The following is a 26,967-nucleotide window of genomic DNA, read 5'->3' on the forward strand; positions in this document are numbered from 1 at the left end:
TGATACAGTAGGGTTTTGCCCCAAAGCAGCTAATCTCCTCAGCGCTCCCTGGGCTTGTCTTCTGTGTTCTCCCCTTCCCCATAAGGGGTCATTCTCTCTTTGTGTCCCAATCTTTCTAGCCCTTCAATAAACAGGTCAACTCCTCCCACAAACAACACACACACACACACACACACACACACATACACACACACACACACACACATGTCAACTTGCTCTGATCTTGCGCTTTCCAGACTGCCAAGCAAATTTAGTGTCAGTACCATGCCTTTGGCAGGTGGCTGTGGCTAATTTAGCACTCTTCCTTTGTTACCTGCTGGTGTTGTGTGTCGAAGATTTTTTTCTCCCAGATACACTTTAAATCCTTGAAGACAGAGGCCATATCTCTTAAACTTTTCTTCTGTTTATCCCTGTACCTAGCTCCGTAAGGGTCACTCAGCTAGTGCTAAATAGAGGTTGGAAGAATTCAATGGAAATATATGTAGAGGGGAGCAGGGGAAGTCCCTAAATATTTTTACTCTATGGAGCTGTAGGAGCTGGAGTTTCTGGGTGAAATATGGAAAAACAATAACAATGACAACAAAAACAAACAATGACCACAATAAAAACAAAATGACAAATCTCAGCACCAAAGTCTAGCAGTACAAAGCTAATGGATAGCCTATATTTGATGTTCATCAATGAATATCTGTTGAATGAAATTAAACCTGTTGAATCAGACCTTCATAAATCCCAGAAATTTTTCACAGAGGGTCTAAGCCATAGGGAAAACTCCAGGGAATTTATTTCATCCATGCCTTTCTGACTGGATCTAGAATCCTGGGTTGCTAGCAGGCCTTCAGAGAAGAGTTCAGGGGTGAAGGGTGGAGACTCCTCTAAGAATCTCTGTTGTGGGCACCTTCAGCAATGCAGTCTGATCCCCATAACACAGCCTGATCCAGGCAGTATTGGAGCTACCTGATGTGATTTGAAAGGTGCTGCAAGGGCCACCCTCCCCCCAGGTATCTCACAGACTGCCAGAGCTAGGCACCTGAAGATTAGCTGCTCCCGTGGATTTCAAACATTTTATTTTTATTGCTATTGTTTTTACAGTAGCATTATTTTTTCCCAGTTAAGCATTATGCAGAATCCCAGTGTATACAGCAGATTAAAACAGAACAGCTCCAGTTGAAGGGGATTTGGAAGGCATGGATGCCTAACCTGGTAACTCAGCTGACAAAGCCAAGAGACACCTCTGGGAGACCTCAGTGTTCCTGGGAACACTACATAAAATGTATTTCTCTAGTCCAACCTCATTTGGATACAAATGTGTATACTGAATGCATAATCTCAAATCCACATAGCTAACAGTAGAATGGTCCCTGGAATCCAATCATTCCCCCCTCAACTTTATTGAGGTATAATTAACAAATAAAAATTGTATATACTTAAGATATTCAACGTGATGTTTTGATATACATAGTGAAATGATCACTACAATCATGCTAATTAACATATCCACTGCCCCACATAGTTCTTTTATTGTTTGTGGTGAAAATACATAAGATCTACTCTCTTAGCAAATTTCAAGTATGCAATACATTATTATCAACTATTGTCACCATGCTGTGCATTAGATCCCCAGAACCCATTCATCTTCTAACCAAAAGTTTGTACTCTTTGACCAACATCTCCCCATTTTCCTTGCCCTTTGACCCCTGGTAATCACCCTTCTACTCTCTGTTTTTATGAGTTTGACTTAAAAAAGTCCAAAAGGATTCTACAGATAGGTGAGATCATGTAGTATTTTCTTTCTGTGTCTGGTTCATTTTACTTATCATAATGTCCTCCAGTTTTGTCCATGCTGTGGCAAATGATGAGATTGCCTTCTTTTTAGAGACTGAGTAATATTTCATTTTATATATATATATATATATATACACACACACACACATATATATACATACACACATATATACAGGTATTTTCTTTATTCATTCATCTGTCAACAGAAACGAAACGGAAGTTCTTTCCATAATGGGCTGTTGTGAATAATAAATTTTTTGTTAATTAGCTATGTTTTTATCTCTATTGACTCCCTGTGCTAGTAGATTAAGTCATTGTCACCAAAAGGCCACTGTTTATAGGTAGGTATGTGGCATTGGAGAACCAGGCCGTTAACCCTCTTCTTAACACAGAGTTGAGATGAGTTTGAAGTCAGATGAGTCAATATGAATAGGACAGTGTTTTAGTCTTCTCAGGCTGCTATTCATATAACAAAATACCATTGACTGGATGGCTTAGGCGAGAGACATTTATTTCTCATAGTTCTGGTGGCTCATAAATCCAAGATCAAGGGGACAGTGGATTTAGTTCTTGGTAAGGGTCCTCTTCCTGGTGTGTGGACACAGTCTTCTCATTATGTTCTCACATGGCCTTTCCTCGCTGCATGTACTTGGGGCAGGGGAGATATCTTGGGCCTCTTATTTTTTTAATAAGGGTTTTAATACCATCATCAGGTTCCCACCTTCATAACCTAACCTAACCCTAATTACTTCTCAAAGGTTCCACCTCCAAATACCATCACATTGGAGATTAGGATTTTAACACATAAATTTTGGGGTGACACAAATATTCAATATATAGTATTCTACCTCTGCTCCCCCAAAGTTAATATCCTTCTTACATAGAAAATACATTAATTACATCTCAACAGCCCCAGCAATCTTAACATGTTTCAAACATCAATTTTACAGTGTAAAGTCCAGAGTTTTATCTCAATATCATCTAAATCAGATATAGATGAAAGTAGAGATACAATTCATCCTGTAGCAAAATTCCTCTCTAGCTATGACCCTGTGAAACCAGAAGTTAATTATTCTCAAAACACAATGATGGAACAGGCATAGGATAGATATTACCATTCCAAAAAGGAGAAATCTGAAGGAAGAAAGGAGCAATGGGTTCCAAGCAAGTCCAAAACTTAGCACAGCAAGTTTCATGAGCAATTAAGGCTCAATAATATTTCTCTTTAATATGATTTTGTATCTTCTGGGCCCACTGAGGCAGAGGTCCTGCCTTCCAGACTCATCCAGGTGGTGTGGTTCTTCCAGGCAGGGGTGAAGGGTCATGTTCTCCAGGATCTGGGTGGCCCCACCTCCACTGCTCCAAGAAGCCACCATCTGGCCTGTTGAAAAGGAGTTATTTGTTCTTCCTGCCTCTGAAAGCAAGAAGGCAGCTCTGATAATTTACCTTCAGGGTCATTCTTCTGTTGTCTTGAAGAATAGTATTGGCAGCCAAATAGTTCTATCGTCTAGTCCTGAAGGATTTAAGAAGTCTGGCAGCTTTCCCTCATTTAGTTTCCTCCCTGCCCCCTTCAGTTCAAATTAGCAGTGTTTCTGCTGGGGTGGCTGATTGGGTCCGTGGTTCTTACCCATATTAATCTACTTATCAAGTGGTTGCTTCACCACACCCTTAGTGTTCTCTGTAATATGGATGGGCTGAGACTTTTCCAAATCTTTAAGTTCTGGTTTCTTTTTGATTAACAACCCCTTCTTCAGTCTTTTTCTCTTCTTGCATTTTACTAAAAGCTGTTGGGGGGAAGCAAGCCACTCCTTCAACACTTTGCTTAGAAATATCTTCAGCTAAATAGAATTTCATTGCTTGCAAGTTCTATCTTCCACGAAACTTTAGAACACAAATGCAATTTAGCCAAGTTTTTTTAAAACAAGGATTACCTTTCCTCCAGTTTCCAATAACACGTTTCTCATTTCCACCTGAGACTTTACCAAAATGGCCTTTACTCTCCATATTTCTACCAACATTCTGTTCATGATTATTTATATATTCTCCCAGAAAATAGAAGCTCTCTTTAGAGCTCTCCTCTTTTCTTTCTGAGCCTTGTTAGAATCATCTCTAAAAGCCCTTTATAGGAACCTTAGCTTTTTCTAGTATGCACCTCAAAACTCTCCTAGTTTCTACCCATTACCCAGTCCCAAAGGCATTTCCACATTTTTAGGTATTTGTTTTAGCAGCATCCCACTTTCTTGGTACCAATTACTGTACCAGTCTTCTTGAGCTGCTATAAGAACCATAGATTGGGTGAGTTAAACAACAGACACTCACTTGTCACAGTTCTGGAGGCTGGAAAGCCCAAGATCAAGGTGTCAGTGCATTCAGTTCTTGGTGAGAGTTCTATTCCTGGTTTTCGGATGCCATGTTCTCCTTATGGTCTCACATGGCCTTTCCTTAGAACATTCACATGGGGGTGGGAGAGAATGAGAGAGAGAGACTTGAGAGAGAGGGAGGGAGGATATCATGTATATCTTCCTCTTTTCATAAAGGTATTAATTCTATCATGAAAACCCCACCCTCATGACCTGATCTAAACCTAATTGCTTCCCAAAGACCTTACTTCCAAATACCATCACACTGAGGATTAGGGCTTCAACACATGAATTTTGGGGGGTATACATGTTTAGTCAAAAGCAGATGGCATGAACAAAAGCCCTTAAATAGACAGGGATAGCTACTTGGTGATCTTAAATGACAAAGCAAATGTGGGGTGATTGTGGTTTCCACTTGGCTACTCCCGCATTTGCGTGGCTGTACTCACAGCACTGGTTTCAGTTCAACTTGGGTGTCCTGTGCTTGCCTAGTCCTGGATCATATGTTTACATCAATTCCAATCCTGCCAAGTTGAGAGGAATCAATCACCACTAGAACCTCCTTCTGGTGCCGGAAATTAAACTTGTTCTGTATATAGAACAATATAGATTATACTATGATATTTTGCAACATTTACAAAATTTTAGGTAGAAATCATCATATTACAGACTGTCCTTTTATTTTTTCACTAATAGAGGCAGCAGACTATAGCAAAGACTAGGGACAGGACTCAAGGTATCTGTATTCTAGACCACACCTTTCAGCCAATTAGCTCTGTCTCTTGGGTGCATATTATTTAACCTTTCTGTACCCCCATGGTCTTATCTGTAAAATAAGACCCTTTAGCCCAGAGTTACTTCTGAAATATATTTGGCTTTACTGGGCCATCAAAAATTTTAATGCTCTCTCTATAGTAACCCTAAGTTAAATTTTATTAAAACAAAACAAATGATTATAGTCATATTATACATAAAATGCACATATACGCCAAGAAATATAAATTAGGCAGCATGACAAAAACATTTATTTCTGCTATCAGTGAAAACTCAAGATAATTCAGTAAAGATGGTATTAAGCCTTGTAAATATCGTCCAACTGTGACTTGGAATTGTGGAACTTTCCTCATGACTGAGAACATCTGGGCAGTCTGCAGGCTTGATTTCGGAGATTCACTTATTCAATACCTACTTGCTTTGTTTCTTCCATATTTCATTATTCAATTGATAAACATATATTGAATGATACCATTGCTTCATTCAGTAAAGATATTATCCAATGCATCTTTAAGTAGGAACCTGCTACATGCATAATACTGTTTTCATTGTTAATAATAATATCAATAAAATGACAACTCCCTGATTGTAAACAGCTATTAATATCACTGGGGAGGGAAAATGGATATGTTAAAAAGATAAGTACCTTTATATGACAATGCATGATTGAGGTCCAAAAGAGGGGTAAAGGCTATAAGATTTGGAAGTAGGGGGTAGGGAGTGAGTGTGTGGGCTGGAATGAACAGGAAGGGTTTAGGAATGTCTTGGCTGTTCCTTGACACGTGATAATATTAGCACAGGTGGAGAGGATGAGAGAGATCACTTTAGGTAGGGAAACAGTGTGTGCAAAAGCAGTGAATTGGTTAGGATTAAAAGATGTATGAATTTAGTAAAGATTCGGGTCCGTCTTATATGAGAGAACAGTGGGGCAGTGATGGTGTAGACTGTTCCATTTTGGAGAGGTATTCAAAATCAAGTGAGGAATTTTGGCCTTTCTTTTCTCTTTCTTTTTTTAAAGATGCTTTGCTCAATGGAAATGTTTTTATTAGAGAAGTCACAGGGAAGTCCTAGATAACACAGAAAGAAAAAAGGAAACTGCAGAAAAGCCCCTAGGGGAGCAGGTGAAAATGAGACTGGTTATAAAATACCAGAAAACACAACTGGGGTGGCAGAGTGAGGAAGACCCATGATGAAGGCAGAGACCAGAAGGAGCCTTAATTTCAAGTTTCAGTTTCTCTTGCTCGGGATACTGTGGGTTAGAAGGCAGCACAGGGTGCAAAAGTCTGGAGGAGGGTGTTGGGGAAAGAGAAGAATAAAAGGAAGAAGTGGGGAGACGACAGATGGAGACAGAGAAGCAGCAGGAGCAAGGATTGGAGGAGCACAGAGCACTTGCTCAGTGAGCTGGACTACAAAAGGAAATTAATCCAAAGTAGTGTGAGTTAGGTTTGGAGTTAAACTCACAGATCTAAGTGTGCAAAGAAAAGTAACTATTTTTTATGTAAATTATTCTCCTTCTAGTTCAAGGTCCCATTCTCCAGGGGGGGAGAAAATCAATCTCAGTCATTTCAGTTTCCTCCCATCAAATCCCTGAATTTGTCTTCATTTCTGGGGCTTTGATTAGTGCTAAGGTGATGGCAGTGGCTGGAGGGGCCGAGCATCTGCCTTGGCAGGTATCTGTTCACTGGGGCATGTGCCAGTCCTGCCACAGTCACCAATCCAGACCGGTCACCGCTGAACACTCCTTGTTCTTACCTGTCTGGCATTTGGCACCTCCATGGCCTCTTCTGGGTGCCTCTGCTTTGCTGGAGAACAGCAGTGCTCGTGCAGTGCTGGGGTGGGGACACCCACGAGGCCATATGCCTGGAAGGACCATGAAGCGCCATGTCCTCAGTGGACTCACCATCTCCCTGCACTTCCACCACAGGTCTTCCTGGCTTCCAGAAAATCTGAGGTTTTGTCTCCCTGACTTCCCCTCCCCCACCCCAAGGCCCAATCTGAATAGGTTTAACTTGTTTCTAGGTTTTTCTCCCTTCTTCTCCAACTGTCCTCTTTCCAAATCTAGGGCATTGTCTGTCTTCCTGAGGGCAGATCATATTTTCACATCCTACCAAATTCTCCCTTCTCCTTTATTTTCCCATTTCTGATGAGACAGAAACATGGGTAGAAAATAATGATACAGAGAGGTTACATGACTTACCCAAGATCACACAGCTTGTCAATAGGAAAATGGGTGAAAATGAAAATATGCTAGCTTGACTAACTTTTCCTTTTCCTTTGTTTCTGAATTCCTTCCTCTCCTTCCTTCCTTCCTTTCTTTTCCTTTCTTTCTTTTTGACTTTCTTTCTTTTCTCCCTCTCTACAAAAGGACCCATATGTGCCAGGCAGTGTATATTAATAGATACTGGGTATACCATACTGAGCCAATTAAACATGTTCCCTGCTCTCATGCAGTGCCAGTCTAGCAGAGGAGATGGACATGGAACACAAGTACACACAGAGTCATAATTTAAATTGTGGTCTGTATTGTGGGTGCTAAGAGAGAGTACTAAGGAAAGCCTAATTTAGATTAGGCAATCAAGGAAGATCATAAGCTGAGAACTCAAAGACAGGGGTGAGAGCATTACTGATGGAGGGATTGGCTTATGCAAGGACTTGACATGTTCAAGGAGTTCAGAAACATTTGTGTGACTGAAATATTTGAAGAAGAAAATAGAACAAAATGTGGCTTAAGAATGAGACAGGACCAAAATGTCTATAGAGCTTTATCATCCAAGTTAATGAATTTGGATTTTATTCCAAGCTTAATTGAAAACCAGGGTAAAATTTAAGCAGTGGAGTGATATAATCTGATTAGCATTTTACAAAGTTTATTCTTGCTGCTCTGTGGAAAATGGACCCAAGGGAAGACGATTGGACAAGAAGAGACCTGTCAAAGTTGGGGGCTCTGCACATCCTGGGGAGAGGTGGTGTGGATTTGGAGAAGGAGCCTGGCAGTGGGCATAGGAAGGAAGGGAGGCATCAAGTCATACTGAGGAGGAAGAGTTAGCAGTGAATTGTGACTGCTGGATTGGAGTTGTGATGAGAAATACTAGGAAAGAAGAAGATTTGGGGTAGAAGATTAAGATTCCTGGTTTCCTGTAAGATTTTTCTATTTTGTGGTTTTGTGGCCATGGCACAGACTAGGGTATAGATTAACTCAGTGTCTCCAATTCCTGAGCACAAGCAAGAAAACATTTCCCAACATTCTGTAGTTAATTGCAATCTTGTGACCAAGTCCTAGAAAATGAGAGTTTCAGGATAAATGATGCATTTATTTCATTGCTTCCTATCCCAGTCACCTGACTGTCCCCCCACCACTCCTTTCACTTTCTGTGGTGACTTTGGAGGCAGCCTTTTCCTGGTGGTGGAGCCTCCTCACCTCTGGGTCACTGGCTCAGAGCTCTCCCCAAACCATGCTTCCTATGAGCAGTGGTGTGCTGAGGCCAGCTTGTACTGGATTGCGAGAGTCGATGGTTAAATCCTCAGGAAGTTTATGAGCTGACAGGTAGAGCTACTATTAAAAAAATAAATAAGGTAAACTTATAATCAAATAAATTATATTACAAACAAAGTTTAGATGGATTGTATTTCTATGGTGGAAATACCGTAGGGTAGTGTGATACTACACAACCCTTTCCTCTTCTGTGTTCAGTGGTGTCGTGCCAGTAGCTTGAACTTAGCCATGGTGGAGTATTTACACTTTGAAAGTCAGCACATTCTACAACTCAGGGTTTGGTTAATTGTTGTGTTGATTGTCTAGAGTCTAGACTTAAGAAAGTGATGGAGAAATATTAATCATGCAGATTAAAGATGTGTTGGGTCTGTAGCTGTTACATTGGGAATAGCATAAAAAAATTGAGAAAATATTCAAAACTATTATCCTATTCAGCAAGAAGTTGCCCCCATAATTGACGAAGGAGTAAAGTTCTGACAGGAGCTGTCTGTTGCTGTTTTACTGCTAAAAAAAAAAGTGGTAGGTCCAGAATGATCCCTCATCGTCAGAATGCAAAGCTCTATAGTCCCTGAAAAGTAAATGGCATCATGAGAGTGATATGTCCAGACTTTGCATGCTGAAACATGCTCCTCCATGCTAAGACCTAAGTTTCCAGGCATGTGACATTGTGCAGATAAACCAAATAGATGTTAACTTTTGGAAAAGTGTGAATCCTAGGCACTGTGCAATAATCACTCACTCAAGATCGGAATTTAAAGGGAATAGAAAAGCGGGTTTTGTTCCCATACTAATGGATGACTTGTATATCACTTACTGTTATGAATGGAATTGTGTCTCCCCAAAATTCATATTTCGAAGTGCTAACTCTCAGTTACTCAAAATATGACTTTATTTGGAGCTAGGGTCTTTAATATGATAATGAAACTGAAGTCACTAGGGTGGGCCTTAATCCAATATGATTTGTCTCCTGAAAAGAAGAGATTAGGGCAGAGATACGTGCATGGAGAGAAGACTGTGTGAAGACAGAGAGAATACGGCCAGCACAAGGCAGGCCTGGAATAGATCTCTTGGCCTTCTAGCCTGCAGAATTGTGAGAAAATAAATTTACGTTGTTTAAACCATTCACTGTGTGGTACTTTGGTATAGCAACTCTAGCAAACTAATACACTTACCCTCTAGGGTTTTGGATGATTCACACATTCACGGTACATAATACTTTAAACTTACAGTATCAATTGGTCATTGCCACAGCAATAATGTGTACGCATTACTCTCAAACTTAGTAGCATACAACAACAAATGTTATTTTTCACCCATGGTTTAATGGGTCAGCTTGGATGATTCTGCTTCAAGCTATGAAGTGACTGGGATAGCTCTACTCATTCTGGGGCTAAGTCGATAGTGACCATCTTGGAAAACTCTTCTCATGGCAATGATAGAAGTGCAAGACAGCAAGTCTAATTGCACAAGCATATTTAAGCTCTTCTCTCAAACATGTCCTGTAATGTCCCATTGATCAAAGAAAGTCATATGGCCAAGCTCAATGTCAATGAATGGGGAACATACTCAGAGTACCAGGAGGCCATGACATTCATTTAAATATATAATAAAGGGTAAATGAAGAGTTGGAGACAATAATTTGGTATATGACACTTATTATGCAGAGGCAGGAGACTGGATGTGCTGACCTTTAAAAGCCATTTCTCTCTAAGATATATGGTTCCATGACTTAGAATCTAACTTTATTGAGAGCTTACTATGCACCAGACCCTCATCTAAGTGCTTTACAAAGGTTATCTGATTCAACCACACAGACTGGTAGCTTATTATAAACAATATCTTGCATGACCTAGTGAAGTGTAAGATGGTGAATCCTGGTGTGACCCATCAGACGGTAATTTACTGTTCACAAACACTTCAAGTACAGCTCCATAGACTGACAGTGAAGGTGCATAGACATTCCACGCTAGGCAAAGCATCCACAGACCAGCCAACTCATTGGTAAATGGCATTGCGTTTGTTTTGCCGGTTTTTCCTAACTCAAACTGCAAGACACAAAATAAACACACAATTCAGATTGTACCTCCAAATGGACACTTGAATTACCTCTCCAGATATATCAGAAATGAAGTTTCAGAAGATACTGTCACAGCTAAGGCTATATAAGAACTCAGTGTCTTGTGATTCCAAGGCAGTGCTGGTGGTAGGAAGGCCTGGAAATTGACCCTTCTAATACAGTTCCACACGTGTCAACACCTACACCTGTGGCTCAGGACAGTGTCTAATTTTTGCCTAGTATGCCAAGCCATGCTAAGTGGTCTTTGTAAAGAAATTGAGATTCAAGAATATTATTGGATACTTCCTAAAACTGACTCCCATTGACCCAAATTCAAAGCCTATTCTCTTAAGAAGGATGTACAACCATTGCTATATCTGAGCTTTGAAGACACAGAAAAGTAGAAATGGGCATTATTTTTACCCCTACTCTAGGAACCCTATTGAATCTCATTCAGAAACAGAAGTTTAGGTATTATGATAGAGAACTATGTGAAGTGCCCTTTTCTAGAAGAGCAAATGTCAGTGCTTCGAAGATGTGTGGCATCATGATGACTGTGTATGTTTGATTATGGCATACAAATTAGATAATAGTAAATAAGTCAAGAATCTGGTATAAGAAATGTATTTACAATCTGTAAGCCTGTTCTTACATACTTATTACTAATGATTGTTTTTACCAAATAATACCAAAAATTACTTTTCATGTTAATCACCATGCATTTATAAATTTTCAACTGTGTTTATATCTCTTTGCCCATATTCGATCCCTGTGATAAAGAAGGTGGATTTGTTCCCCTGTGATAGAAATAGGTGGGGATCCAGAAAGTGATGACATTTGGCATAGGTCAAATGACAATTCAGAGCTGTAGGAATGGCTGGAACCTTTATCTTTGTAACAATCATTGAGAGAGAAGCTGCCTAACAGTCCTTCACACGTGTTGATTCATTCCAGGCCAGGTTGTTTACTCTGTGAAATTTAGAAAGGCGATCTGTAAAATGGCCCTCGGTGGAGATTTCTCAGAGACAGACTCACAATATGTGCTCACTCCAACACCCAGATGTAGCATTCGGAACCTTATTCGATCTACCAATTTGGGGCAGTTTGACACCCTAACAGAGGGTCACTTTGGTAAGCGACTTCGTGTAGATTGTTCTTACAATACATATTCCTGCTGACAAAGAAAACAAATCTGAATGAAAACAAACCTGAACGAAAACAATGCTGGAACAGGTGTTCTAGCTGTTGGAGAAAAGTCATTAGAGTGACATTACTCAATCACTTTGTTTCTCTTACAATAATATATTATGTATTAAGAGGATTGCTTTTTTTCTGTGTCATTTTTTATAAATTTCACATCTAACGTTTATTTTTCCTTCAAATGTGCCACAGCAGAATAAAGAAGGTGTTTGCAGAACGTTAAACAGAGAAATCTTAATCCTGTTTTGAATAGACTGTCCTAAGCTTATTTAGAAGCCAGTATAACTCTAAGCAAGATGCTTCTGACACTTTAGTCTTTTATTTGGGTCTCTCCATCCCAAAATGTTGCATTTGAAGAGATCAGAGAATATTAAAACAAAAACAAAAACAAAAGGTATTTCTCATGTTGGTCTATTGAAAACTCTGAAGAGTATGTGCTTTAAATGACTCTATGGATACTTTAATAAGCAGACCAAACATGCACATTTCTGATAGAGCATTTTCTTCTAGAGCAGAAGGAGCACTGATCCAGGAGAATGCCTTTCCCTCCTCATACCAAACCAAAGAGGGATTCCATTTTCTAGGTATCTTATTTAGTAAAATTAAGCAAAGCTTCCTGATGTAAAGTCCTTAAGTGAAGATAGTAGAGTATGTTAAGTAACCAACAAATATTCTGCTGAAAACATGACAACCCTTGGGGATGCCTCATAGAATGTCTATTATTGAATTGTGAGCCTCATACATGTTTGTTATTTGGATGACTCAAATTCTACCCCATTCCCTTGTCATTTTGAGCAGCACTGTCACAGTTCAGGCAATCAACAGGGACCTGGAGGGAGAGAACATTAGATCCGTTCTCAGGAACACAGGGGAGACAGCATGTGAAAACTGGGGCAATCGCCTCAAAATTGGGGCATGTGGCTCTTTAACAAACTCCCTCACCTCTGAGAACTCTCCTCAGAAACGTCCTGTCATCCCCTTGAGACTGTATCAAGTCAGCTTGAATGTGACACTGTGAAAATGCTATAGATGCAGCAGGAAAAATCATTTCCTCTCCTAAGATGATTATTACAAACAAAGAACTCATGTCAGAAATGAGTAAGCTTAACTTAGGAGCTTAATAAGCACTGACTGATTGGTGGAAGAGGAGGAAAGATGAACGTTGGGAAATTTTGTGCTTCTTGTGAGCTCATCGTTGGCAGGCTGGGTTGGGCAAGTAGGGTCAGTCAGAAAGGAAAGTTGGCTGAAGGTGAACAATAAAAACAAACAATTTTTTTAAAATCAGGCAGTCTCATATACTGTTGGTAGTATCATTCTTAATGTCTAGTGTTTCCCATTAGAAACATCCAATAGGCAAATTACAAGGTGGTCACAAATGCAGCCACTTCACAATTAGCCACATTAATAGGAGACAAATATGTAGTGGGGGCACTGGGAGGAGGAGGAGAATACATGCACTTAACTGGATAATTTGTCATTAATTCAGGCTCCCATTGGCATTGACAATGTTTCACAAGGGCTTAGAATTTAGGGAATAAGCTGAATAAATAAATGAGGAACGTACAGCAAGTGTGAAAAATTCCACCCAAGGCCAATGTGCGTCCATTGCAACTAGAGAATGTTTCCTGTATCCCTACCGTGTGCCAGGGAATGCTCTAAGTGCCCTCTGTGATTAACTTATTTAAATCCTCACAAAAATTGGAATTGTTATTCCCACTTCACAGAAAGTGAAACTAAAGCACAGCAAGGTTGAGCAACTTGCTCAAAGAAGCGTGAGACCAAGCAGAAGAACTAGGATTCAAAGCACATTATTATGCTTCTTCACCACAATGACCCTATACTGCATCTATAATGGGAAAACAAAATGGAACTTGAACCTGAATGGAAAGTAGGGTATATATGGTTAATCAGCTTACCTGTAAGGTGTTGTGTTATGATTTATTCCCTAATTGCTGGTTAAAAACAATTCAACTATAGAAATAGTTTGGTAATAAATAGTTGACCAATTATACCAAATTATGGTATAATACCGTAATTATTAGAATAAACAATGTTTTTTAGTTCTACAAGACCTCATTGCAAATAATATGTACTTTTTTGTTCCTTCTTTTGATGTAAAGAAACTGAGCTCATCAAGCATTGGACGTAGTAGGTGCCTCTAGTCAGTGTGCACTGATTTGAATAAAATTTTATAGATGTATTGACTGAATCAGATTTTATTGAAACATCTTGTGTATTAAATGATAGTCATGGATACTAGATTGAAAGCAGTAACTTGGTTTAAGAAGTCCACAGCAATTTTTGTAATCCATTCCATTCCTGAATCTCTGTTGGAATTATATGAAACTCATCCTAAAAAAAGTTCTATTTTACTGAGGACACTACTTTGTAATGATGTCTAAATGTTTTTTGTCTTTTGGAAAACAGAATAAAGAGAAGAGCTCAAGGATTTCAGAGAAGATTTTGAACATGGTGATGGATAAACAACACTTATAGGAGAAATGAAGATACTTTCTCATCCCTGGTTCACCCAAGTGTCCAGCACCCAGTGAATGTGATAAGAGATAATGGTGTTTGTGAAGGGTACACATGCAGTGATACTGTCACCTTTCTAAAACAGATGCCACTGTAGACATTTTGCTAGCCCTCTTTCACTGTACACACAGCTTGGTGTACCTAATTTATTAACCCTCAAATATTCTAAGACAGAGCTGAGCATGTAGTGTAAAATTGAATAAATGGAAGAAGATAAATGCAGAGAGAAACATTTATTTAACTTCAAGAAGATAGACATGCAGTATATTGGTGTACTTGTGTATTGATATATACTATATACTAGTATGTCTTCAATTGGTATATGAGTATAGAACTGTTGGATTGTTCTTTATGTGATTTTTCCTGTTTAGTTTTAGTAAAATATTCCAATCTGATGGAAATTCTTCTTTGCCAAAAAGATATTTAAAAAAAGGAAAACTTTAATATATTTTTTTAATCCTTCCTCCAGGATTCATACTAGTTTTTCTCTCTCATTTCTTGGTATTTATTCTGTGCAAATCATTCTTATATACTCTTCCACTGTATTTTTCATGAAGAAGATATAGTGATTACCAAAGAGAAGCAGACAGCATCAAAGTAGAGCCTTATTTTTCCCCATGAAATCCTTCTAGACTTGTTTACATGTAATACCCTTGAAGGCAAGCCACATGTCTGTATTATCTTTGCTGGTCTCTGGCACATATTAGATATACAGTATGTTTTTTGACTCTATCAATTTATAATCAAGAATAGATGAAGGAAGTAGATGTTTTGGTGAGGCTTTCAAAGAAATTTATAGAATATTTTGGACACAGGCCCATTTTGTTTCCAAAGGAAATCTTACTTTCAAATAAAAAAAAATTCACCCAAATGAGATTTTGGGGTATTTCATACTCTTTACATTATCTTGTGGTAATTATACAGAAATCTCTATTTATGTAAACACAGTAAATGCATCATAACACTAGAATAAGTGTACAAATACTGCATGTCAAATTAGGTTATAATCACTTTCAAGGGACGTGATTTCCTAGCTAAACAGATTCGTTTACATTTTGCAAAATAAAAAATAAGTGAAAATAACTATATAAAATCAGGCTTACAGCTGGACAGATCTTCTTGGCAATGGTCCAGACACTGAGCAAGGAAAGTCCCTCCAGCTGAGGAATATGCTCAGGATGACTGTGCAGGGGTGGCCGGGAGAGGGGCCCTTTTGGGGGCTTCCTTGACTGTGCACCCTGTCCCTGGCTACCTTTCAGGAGATAAGCTGCATTAACATTTAAAATGAGACCATGAGGGAATTGGGGTGGGGATGGGGGTGTGGATTGGAAACTTGCTTAGTATAGGGGAGAAAAAAACAAAGGCAGTTCAACATTTCACCCTTAGGTAAAAAGCATAATAGAAAAAGTCAGGGATCCTCTAACTAAAAAGCAAATAGTTGAAGCTAGCATTGGAATCACTGAATTTTAGAGTCAGGGTTTGAGTACCATGGATCATCTTGTCCAACCCTTGTAATATGGATGAGGAAACTCTGCTACAGGGCAAGACACAGTGCTAAGACTGAGACCTGGAACTTTGCTTCTCAAATCTGGTGCTTATTTATGAGATAATTAAAGCTCATCCTTTCAAGTGAGATAATTACTTAAAAACTCATTTCAATGCATATCTTTTAAAAAATGCATTCGACATCTCCCTGATTTAGCCAACACTTTCTGCAACATTCCCTTATTTTGATGGCAGAAGAGCATAATTGTAAACCTCAATTCCTACGTGGTATTATATAATATAGTGGCATTCTCTGTGGCCAGTTGGTTTTGCAGAGGAGTTTGCCTTTCACTTAGCTTCGATGAACATTAGCTTCAAATGTTCACTGACATTAATAAGAGCCAGTTTGCTAAATCTGTTCATGTTCATTTGCTACTTACTTCTGTTGATTCCAAGAAGTCACTAAAATGATTTTTTCTTAAATCCATAGATTCTGACTTGGAGATAGCTCCATATTTCTGCCATTGAGTAAAGTAGGTGCGTGTGTACGTGTGTGTGTTTTAATGTAATCAATACTAATTTGTATTCAAAATATATTTGTTGAAGACTTACTCTCTGCTGTGCTGTGCATACATTAATTTCTTCTCACATTCCATTGGTTGAATTGTCCTGAGCATGGGTTGGTGAACTAAGGCCTGTGAGTCAGCTCTAGCCCACTACCTGTTTTGGGAAATAAAGCTTTATCAGAACACAGTCACACTCAGTTGTTTGTGTTTTGTCTATGGCTGTTTTTGCACTACAATAGCAGAGTTCAGTAGTTGTGATGGAGACTATATGATCCTACAAAGACAAAACTATTTGCTATCTGGCCCATAACAGAAAATTTTGCCAACTTGTGGGCCTGAATGTGAACACTTAATTATCCAGCTGGCTTCATAAGAGAGCTAAATAAAATAGATGATACCAAACTTCAGCTACCCGTTCACCATTCACACTCAAATGCCTGTGGCCACAGGAAATAATCATGGCACTAAACAAGGGAGAGAGAACTAGTGAAACCATATTCTTTTGAGAAAGAGAAAGCTCTTCCAGATTTGTTTAAGTTATTTTCAAATCCTCCTGTTCCTAGAACCATCCCTAATCTGTACTAATACACAAACTTGTAGCTTTTGCATTACAAATTTATTGTTATTTCTTTTACCTCCTTTTTTATTCAGGAAAAAGGTAATTAGGCTATAAACAGAGGTCTGACAACTAATTTCAGTCAAGGCAAAATTAATACAAAGCCAGCAGATAATTTTAGCCAAGTGAAATTAAAATAGATATATTTTAATGGCATTCTAAAAAATCCAAGTCTCATTTTTTTCCCTTTGTTTTCCCCACCTTCCCCTGTTCTCCTGTGAACTGCTAGTCTGTGGAGGTGGTGACATGTGCTGATTTAGGAGAACTACCAGCTCACTGCTGTAGCCATTCTCGCTGCTCCTTCCTTCTGTCCCCACTATTGATTTCTGGGTGGAGAGCCACTTCTTCCTTTTCCTTCCAAGGGGTTTCTTTACACTGAAAAGATAGGACCATCTGAGGCAAAGGTATTCTCTCCCCACCCCTTAAATTTTCAAATGTTCATTGACATTAATAAGAGACAGTTTGCTAAATCTATACTGGGGCTTCGAGAATTTAAAGGTTAGTAGCATTGTGTGTCAGTGTGTGTGTGTGTGTGTGTGTGTGTGTGTGTGTGTGTGTGTGTGTTTCCAGGGGGAGATTCCAACATTGCTGTGTTCTGTCACTCCACGAACATATTAAATATGCATCTCAATGTCAGCAGCACCTTGAGATGTTATCTCCAAAATTATCACCTGCCTTCTGAAAACCATAACCCTAAAAATATTGATTGGTTAAAAGGCAGGATCTAAAGGCATGAGTCAGTGTCTCCCTGGATTATCCTAATCAAATAAGGATAGTATTAACCCAAATACTCACTGATCTGCCAGTATTTGGTTTGAAATGTAGGCATCTCTACTAAAGTTATGTGTTTCATTTTTTTGAATATTTCTTCCAGACATTTAAATACATTACCACTAAGCCAGAACCAAGAAAAGCATAAAAAGCATTTTAGGGAATAAATTCAGCAAGTTTCCATTTGTACCAGATAGTAAAATTGTTGACATGCATTAGGAGGCATGTGTATTGTTCAGCCTGTCAGTTCTTAGTCACATGCTCAAGGTATAGTATTTTGGTTGCCAGGGGTTATGTAGAAAGGTCCCAGACCTTTTAAGTAGCAGTGCTTCCTCATAAATAGTTTCCAAGCCACCTGGCATAGCTATTTAGGCAAGTCAGAAGCAAGCTTATTTCATTAATTATGCTACAAATGTAACTTCAGTGAAGGGTAGCCAGCTAAATACAGGATGAGAGGACTGATAGGGATTCTCTCCACGGAAGTGTTGAGCTTTACGCAATTTTATTTAGAGGCACTACCATTACTAAAGAGGCTATGAATTGATCAACTGTGTCTTAGAATTAACTACAGTGGTGAAAACACAAATTGCAAACCAGCATGAAGTCACAAAGGGAAAGGAGAGAAGAGAAGAGGTACAAGTCCTGACTCACATGTACTATTCATTTTCCTTTACACAAATAAGTATTGGACCAGCTACCTGGACTCCATGCTGAATTGTCATTCGCCAGAGGGCCCAAGGATAAGTGCAACTCACGAAGGGCTTTCTCTCTGTTCTCATATGCTTCTGTTTTCAGAGGAGTCTAGATGTTTGTGGGAGGCAAACAATTTTGTTCCATTTGCTCGATGTGCTAGAATGAAATATGGTTGGGAAGGAGAAGGAGAGTCTGGACTGGAAAGTATTGGGACTGTGACTTCCTTTGTGGGCCACTGAGGAAGGTTTGAATAAAATAATCTTTGTAAGGTGAGGAGGAGGGGATAAGTGCTTGGAGCTGGCTCAATGACATTACTATCTTTGAGGCCCTTGGTGGGCACTACTCATCCCTCTGAGGGAGTGTTAATCACACATTCTCTGTGTTCCCTTTGCCCTTTTCATTGGAAAATTCTAGCATGTAGCAAAATTAAGCTTTAGTCCACACCAGAGTGATAACCCTTTTCCCTCTTTTCCTGATTTCTTGACTTATTTTTCTCAAGATTCAGGACTCAGAAAAATATTTGCTTCCCACAAATGGCTGAATGGGATTTCCTCCTGAAAACACTAATCACAATCTGCTGAAGAGTAACTCCAAGTATCCTGTTATATACATCTTTGTGTCTCCTACGGTAATATGAAGAAATATTTTGTTGACTAAACCAATTATTCATCTACCATGAAGATTTTTTGCCTTTTATTTTCATATCCTTTACAGTTTATCGAGTGCACAACTACAAGCTCTTTTGCTGTTGGAAGATAAGCCCACAGCAGAGCAAACTTTACTACCTTCTTTTTAGACATAAGGAAACAGACTCCATCGTGAAGAGTTGGCACAGGTTATGTGACTGGTAATTGCCAGATTCTTGAGTAGAACTCATTACTCTAAGATCTGTAAGCATTACGCTAAGCTTCCCCTGTCAGTCTACAAAATCTTCAAAACCTTTTTCCAATATGGCAGACTTGTTGTCTAGTGGCTTTTTGCCTCGAGTGACCCAAAATTGGAGTAAAGCCTCCAAGCATATCTGGATTTCTGGAGTAGGGATGTGCTAGATGTGACTCCACAAAAGCCAATTGAGCACATTTCTTCCTACCTTCGTGTCGAATGATATAACATTGGTAGCTCGAAATTTAGCCATGGCAGAGGTGTTTACACGATGGAAATTGGCAAACAACATATACAAATTAGAAACATTTTCCCTTCTGCTGCACCAAAAAGGTTGGTTGCCAAATATCTACCAGCATACTGCTGGTTAGAAATCTGGGCACCAGGCAAAAATAAATAAGTAAGTAAGTAAATAAATAAATAAATAAATAAAAACCATGCAGCTAGGTTCTTTGATTCTTAGAATCTGTTCCAATGTTCTTGATTTGTAAGACATGACACCAAGTTTTTCTGTGAAATCCTTTTGAGTATATCCCCTTGTGGTCTTTTGAAATTGTATGTAGAAGAACATCAAAGTATCTTCTCCAAAAGGGAGAGTGAAATCTGGGAATAAAATTAGCTACTTGTTTAAGGCTATGGGTGTTTGTGAACATGTGAGTGTGCTTTAAATTACACATAATTTTAAACAACTGTGTAAAAAGAGTTTTAAAAGTTTAATGGTGCTGAACCAATCATAGGAATTAAAAATTGAAAAGAAAATACGAAACGATACCTTGTTGTTCTGCTTTAAAAAATAAGTTTCCTTCTCATTTGCAATTAAGATGCTGATAATTTGCATAAAATGCGTAAAATTAGAGATAATTGAACTACAGTAGCTATAAAAGTGGCTTTTCCATTTAAAAAATAAATCAGATGTCCACTAAAAGGGTGTAAGAACCATTCCCCCCTCTCCTCCCTCTTCCATTTGGGTCTCTGGTGTTTTTCACACTTTTATAGCTGATTTTTATAGCTAAACAATCCATGGAGTTTGTGCAGCTCCAAGACAGCAGCTGGCTCAGGCAGGCCTGTTAACTCTGGCATATCAGGGACCCTTCAGAAGATTTCAAATCCATCCTCAGCAGCCAGGTCAATAGATCAAATCCAGGGAGACCTAAGGGAGGTTGTCGTCAGGGTGGGAGGAAAGGGGTACAAGGGGGAAAAGAAGACAAGAGAAGCCAAAGTACAGAAATGCTTTTAAACTAAACATCAATAGCTGTTTTTGTTTCCCTGCACCAGGGTTTCCCCTGGGAACCTCAAGTTTAAAGGGGCCGATCTGGAAAAGCGTACACCAATGATCAAAGTGGCCACAAGTGACGGCCCCAGACTGCTGTTTGTGTTTCACTGAAGGAGACTTTCTTCCCAGGATGAGGTGCAGTCTCCATTCTGAAAGTAACCTCAGGACCAGCTCTAAACAACTTCATGAAACGTGTCTTAGACCTGTTCCTGTCTGCCCGTAGCAGGGATGGGCTTCCGCGCTCCCCTTTGGAGTTCAGTCACATGACGATGGTGTGTGCTGTTTGTCTTGCTGCTCTGCTGAGATGTTTATGATGTTGAATATTGGCAGGCGTTCTCCTCATTTTGTCTCATCTTTCTTCTTCCATGCAAGAAGAAGCACTTCCAGGGCAGAGACTATGCTGAGAGGCAGAGCATTGGTGGTGGAGGTGGAAGGGTGTGGGCAGGTTTCACAGTGTTAAAATACGGTATCCAAAGTGCCCACATGAGGAAAAATGTTGAATTCTCAAGAATGGGATGAAGCTCTCAAAGCTATAGCAATGGAAAAATGCTAGCTGTAGTACTATTTCTTCTGATACATAGTAAACATCACAGTTTAAAAAAAATCATGGTAATAAATAATAACAAAGATAAGTGGTCTCTTAGAGTGAGATCTCCCATATTAAGCCATTTTATCTGTGACGCTCAAACATCTGCTCATGCTGTGTCTATGTGTTACGCAATAGATCCCAGAGCATCTAGGAGGTATGTAAAAAATGTTTGCTGATTTGATTTGACATCCCTTATTCTCAGGAATCTAGAGCCCTGACAGCCAGTTGTGTCTGGAGGGGTCTTTCTCAGCATAGTTATTTGCTGCTAATGCTCCTACTCAATCTACATCACAACTCTTTAAAATAATATTTTTTAAAAAATCCTGCACTTCCCTTAGCTTTCTACCCTCTCTTTGGAGGTTATTAGCTGATTCGATATAAAGAATAAGGTTATTGATTTAGTATGTGACCCCTGCCTAGTAGCTTGTTTGCTTTCAATTTGAGGCATCCTGAAGATGATGTGTCAACCCATAATAGCAATTCTGCTGGCACCTGAGACACCATGGGAGGCCAGTGGGAATTAACGGTAGCAGGATGCAAATATTCAGAAGCCCTGCAAACCACACTACCCAAGGAGCTGTCTTCTCCATTCTTCCATTAGGCCAACCTGGATGTGCTCCTCATTAGCTACAGGTATCTCTATTTTACTCGCACCGTGGCATGCCCATTTCCCATGGAGAATCAACATAAATATAAAATTATTTTTACATATCATATTTTCCATGTGAAGGTATATGACTGAAAATTTATTCATAGTTAACAATACGTATAAAATCTGCATAATATATAATATATATGATATACAATGATCCTTTATCCTAACCAAAAGGTCTTAGAATGTGAGGATGAAGAAGGTCTGAAAGAGTTCTGTAGAGATGCATCTTGAGAGATGAGGAGTGCAGAAGGGCATCTCAGATGACAGAAGGCAGGAATGCTGGCAGTGACATCTGGAGCTCAGAAATTGCTACCTGTGGGTGAGAGAACTAGAAGACATGCTGCCATTTTCCTTTTTTCCTGCACGTTAAGACTGCGTGTGACCTCAGAATCTTTCTCAACACAGTGCTTGATGAAGCAGTGTATTGGGATTGGCTGGAGCAACAATGCCTTTTTGGCATTCTGGATATTTATTACAGAAAAGTATGGTAAATAGTGCTGGAACTAGAATGTGCAAGTTTCTGGATTAGTTTTTTCTAGTTGATGAGTGGAGGGTCTTCCAAACCTTGGGAAAGGCATGTGCTTAAGAGATATTTAATTGAGTTATTTTCTTCCTTATTCTCCACCACCAGCTTTCCAGCCCATTTACATGAGTATGCAAAATTACAAAACTAGCTTTCATTAAAAGTTGGCATAAGAAAAAAAGAAAAAGAAAGAAAAGGAATAGGTGTAAAATATGTCCCATATGATCTTCAAAGTTTCTGCCAGTGCACCTCAAACTTGGTTTTCAGTTTTCTAGCTGTCTAATGTCAAATAAGGTCCTGCACAAGCCAGTGGGATGACTGTGGTAACAAGGACAGGGATCCAAGATGCTTTAGGATTTTGGGGGCACTGTGGCTCGTTTTGGGGTCATACTACCTTCATCTTTTCACTCAGACTTTCTTTGTGTGAATGTTCAGTGTCCCCTCCCAGGGGAAATGACCCCTGAGTGCCTTCTCTCTAACTAGGAAACTTCCATTTTAACCCACCTCTACTGAATGTAAATTCCATAATTTTTCAGAAGTCTTTTATACAATATAGAAACTTCAAGCAGAGGACTCAAGGCACTTTTTTCCATCAACCATCTAATTTTATCAAAACATCAAAAAGAAATCTCTTTGGCTTTTTTCTTGTCCGGTACTCTACTCACTTAGTAGCACATTAAAACGCCACCTTTCTGATTTGCAGATGCCTCTACAGAATTAGGCAATCGGACCGATAGGTGCCAGTTCTCCACACTCTTGCTACTCCATGTTATTGCAGAGCAGACTACTGTTTTGCAGACCTTCCTTATTGCGTAAACGGCTACATTATCGCTGTGTACACATTAGGACAAGCAAATGGGCCCCTTAAGGCAAATAAGGGTTCCAATAACCCAGACAGGGTAGCCCAACTGAACTGAGGATTCACCCTTGTTACAACCTTATTGCTTTATGGCACAGGAGCCGGTGGAAGGGACAGACTGCTTCGAGTGTGTTTCTCCTGATCCTGCTGGCAAATCATAGCTTTATTACAGTAATGAGCCTGACCATATTTCTGTGCTTATGCATATTAGGCACCAAATGTATTTTCTGGCCTGCCAGCCTGTGGTAGTGACTAACATGAGCAATTTGTCCTGGGTTACAGTGTGTGTGCATGCATTAGGTATGAGCATGTTAGTTGCTCTGGGTTATAAAATACTACATGTTTCATCATGCATATGTTTATATGCACAACTTAACTGTATGCAAAATAGCTTGGCAATTAACCAACACAACTTATTAGTTGGCTACCAGATTACTGCATAATCTTGGGGACAGCCACAAGTTCAATTTAGCAATATTAAAAATTTCACAGGATTATTGAGTATGTAAAGAAAATACTGACTTTTTTTCCCCTCTATAGTGTCAGTGTTGAGATTGTTTAAAAATACCCTGACTCTCCTCTTAGTTTTATTTTCATAAGTAACCCTGAGTGACATTCTTTTTAGGAGGCTGTGGGATTTTAGACCATATATACTCTCATACTCATTGTGAGCTGATATTTGGCCTTTGACTACAACTGCTTTCAGATAAAGGTGAATGGTCATTATTGTAATTTCTGCTTCAGAATCATATTTTATGTATGCCATTTATTGGGTTCATAATTGTTAAAAGATGACTTCAGCATAAATTTCAGCTCAACCACTAAAAACAATGTAATTTTTTTCTTTCTCTTTCTATTGATCACTGGAATCATAAACCTTGGTGTTGTTTGCCTGATGGTTTGACTATACAGGAAGCATATACTAATTCAGGGGCTTACTCCAAAACACATACCTGTAGAAATATGTCCTCCTGAACTCTTAATTAAAATTAACTCTTTCTCTCACTTCCCTGCAAAATAAATCAATAAATAGATAAACCAAACATGACTAGATGCATAAAGAATGAGAATTGGTGGAGAATCTCTGCTAAAGAAATTATTGTTGCTATTTCCACACATATCACTTGTTTTAAGTTGTCAGAGAACTACTTTTTTCCTCCATTCAGGCTGGATTTATGCAAATGACCACATAGGACAGGTGTCTTTATTTAGTCGCTACTAAAGCTGGAATCACGTTGTACAAGAGCTGATAACATGAAATAACACGAAATAAGTGGGCTTATCCCTTCTGAAGCTTGTTTTACAGTACTGGTATTTCTCTTTAGCAAACCCTGCTGCGTTTTTAAGTAATACGATAAAACAACATAAATGTCTTTGTGGCTATAACTGATTGTTTCAGAAAGACCAGGGCTGTTTTATTCCTGTCTTTTATCTCTTCCACATTGAATTTTTGAAAACATGAACAGTTCACTGGCCTATGGGTGTGTAATAGGTTATTTCCTCATGTACCCCCACAATTATTCCTGCACTGAAGAAAAGGAAGAATGGGAGGAAACTCGTGTTGGTAATAGCAACACCCCAAAGAAACAGAAAACCCAGACTGAAATGTGCCTTTTGCAGTCCTGTCACAGATTAATATGGCTCATGATAGATACTTAGTTCTCTGACAGTTTCTCGTGCACCTTTGCTGGGAAGTTGATAGAAATTACTCCAGCTGAATGCTTAAAGCAGATGTTATCCCATTAATTAGCTTTGGACCCGGGTACACTCGAGACTTTCCCATTTTCAGGCCGAAAGGAATTGGTCCCAGTGAGCGTGCTCTATATCCACATTTAGTATCATCTCATAAACAGCAGTGAAAACACAGCAGGCCCTTGATGAAGATACATTAGCTTATTTCTAATTTAAAGTTATGTTGCTTAACCTTAATGTAATTGGTCACTGGTGGCCAACTGTTTGTATAGTGTGTTGATGACCAAAGAGATGTAATAAATTATAAAACCCTCCGCTTAAATGGAGGGAACGACTGCTTTGTTAAAAGCCTTGCATGTAATAATGGTAAAATAATTACACCTCAAGCCGAATAACTGTGAAGCTGTTAATACTAACAACAGAGTTGTTCTCAGGATAGCTTGGTTCATCCCCATTTGAAACAAGAACCTGAACCTGTCTCTTATATTTATGCAAAGAGTAACTTTGAAAGTTCAACCTCACATTGATTAAAATAAATGAGTATGTTATCCTGTTATATTATTTTGGAATGATGGTGATGAGTACTGGGGTGGTGGAGTGAATGAAAATACTTAACCAACCGCTATGGTTAACTAGGAAACTAAAAGCACAAATAATTCTATTCCGTAGATCAATTCATAGTCACTGCCAGGCACGTTTCTAAAGAAGACTTGATTAGCTGGTAGTATAACTGGGATAATAATCAAATATGAAAGTAATTGACACAACTTTAATGTTTAATAATGAATAGCATGCCAGAGGCAAAATAAAGGGAAACTGTCTTCTGTTCTGAGAGCAAGTTCAGACTTAAAATTTCTTAGGCCAAATATAGTGATTACTTGAGGCTTGTGAACTACAACTTCAGGATTATAGTTAAAATTACAAATGTGGTTAAAATGAAATACCATGAGTAACGGTACTCATGCTATTGGTTTTCTCTATATTGCTGTTGAAAATCTGTTTTTCCCTCTCCCTATTAAAGGCTTGTGACTTTAATTTAAAATGCAGAACTGAAATAAACATGTTCATGCCTCTGTCTGCATATCCTTTCTTTCCTCCTTTGTTGAATTGTGTTAACTAGCTTTACTGTAATAAGTAGGAAAAGTATAGTATTTGCTTTTCTCAAAAGATAGTTCTTTTCTCTAAATATTTGCATTGTGAATTTGGATCACCTCCAAAGGGCACTCACTTCACAATAGAGAAAAAACATTTCTCTCCCTTCTCACATTACATTTCTTAGAAAGACCTTCCAATAATTTAAACTATTTACAGTACCTCTAGGTCATTATTTCCCCTGACTCCACCAAAAATACCCTGGGACACTATTTATGGCTGACTTCTGAGTTACCTCACAGGATCGGTTTACAAAATGGAGACTTCACCATGTGAAAGTCATTATTTTGTTTAACACAACTTGCAATGTTAAGTGTTTTTTTTTTCTTTTCCTTTTCTTTCTTATTTTTGAATTTGCCACTTCCTTACAAACACTGCCTTAGCCGGTAGTGTTAGTGATGAGAACCCTGGAAGCTCAGATGTGAAGATATGTATCTCTCTAGGGCCAATCTATCAATATCAGCTGGAGCTAATTCATAAAATCAAAAATGCTGATGGGAAAATAACAGGAAAATAAAAGGGAATTTTTTTCCCCTTTCAGAAAAATGAAACTTCTTATGAAATTAAAAATTCTGCATCATGGATAATAACCTAATGGAGGTTTCTGAACAATCAGAGACTAGTGGGCTGTCCCATCAAGACCCTAATTGAGGTTATAAAGGCGGAAGTTCCCAAGTTTGTATGGAGAATAGTTGTGCTCTGGGAATAACTTCAGAGCTACCCTTCTTAATAGTAAAAATGACTCTGTTGCTGTTCCAACTAAAAATCAATGTGGCTCACAATTTTAATAAGGAACATGAATCTGAAAACATGTTTAGTATCAGGTTATATAAACACACCCTAATGAGATACCATAAAATCCATCACATTAAAGGCTGGTTTCCTGCAAGGTATATTAGCTAAAAATGCTCCATATATTAGGTCAGTATACAACAGTACACATAATAAAGCAGCTCTGTCAAGATAAGATGCATGTTTTGCCCCTTAAAACTGTTATGTTTTGCACAT

General features: G+C 38.8%; 1 long non-coding RNA gene across 1 annotated transcript in view; it reads left to right on the forward strand.

Annotated features, from left to right (window-relative positions):
- The window catches only part of LOC123636939, a 199,684-nt gene extending 185,299 nt beyond the window's left edge, over positions 1 to 14,385 (forward strand). Inside the window, exon 3 of the long non-coding RNA XR_006734708.1 lies at positions 14,096 to 14,385. This is a non-coding gene — a long non-coding RNA (uncharacterized LOC123636939). The remainder of the gene's footprint in view (positions 1 to 14,095) is intronic.
- The last annotated feature ends 12,582 nt before the right edge of the window (positions 14,386 to 26,967 follow it).

Source organism: Lemur catta, chromosome 4, assembly GCF_020740605.2.
Source record: "Lemur catta isolate mLemCat1 chromosome 4, mLemCat1.pri, whole genome shotgun sequence".
Taxonomy (NCBI): Eukaryota; Metazoa; Chordata; class Mammalia; order Primates; family Lemuridae; genus Lemur; species Lemur catta.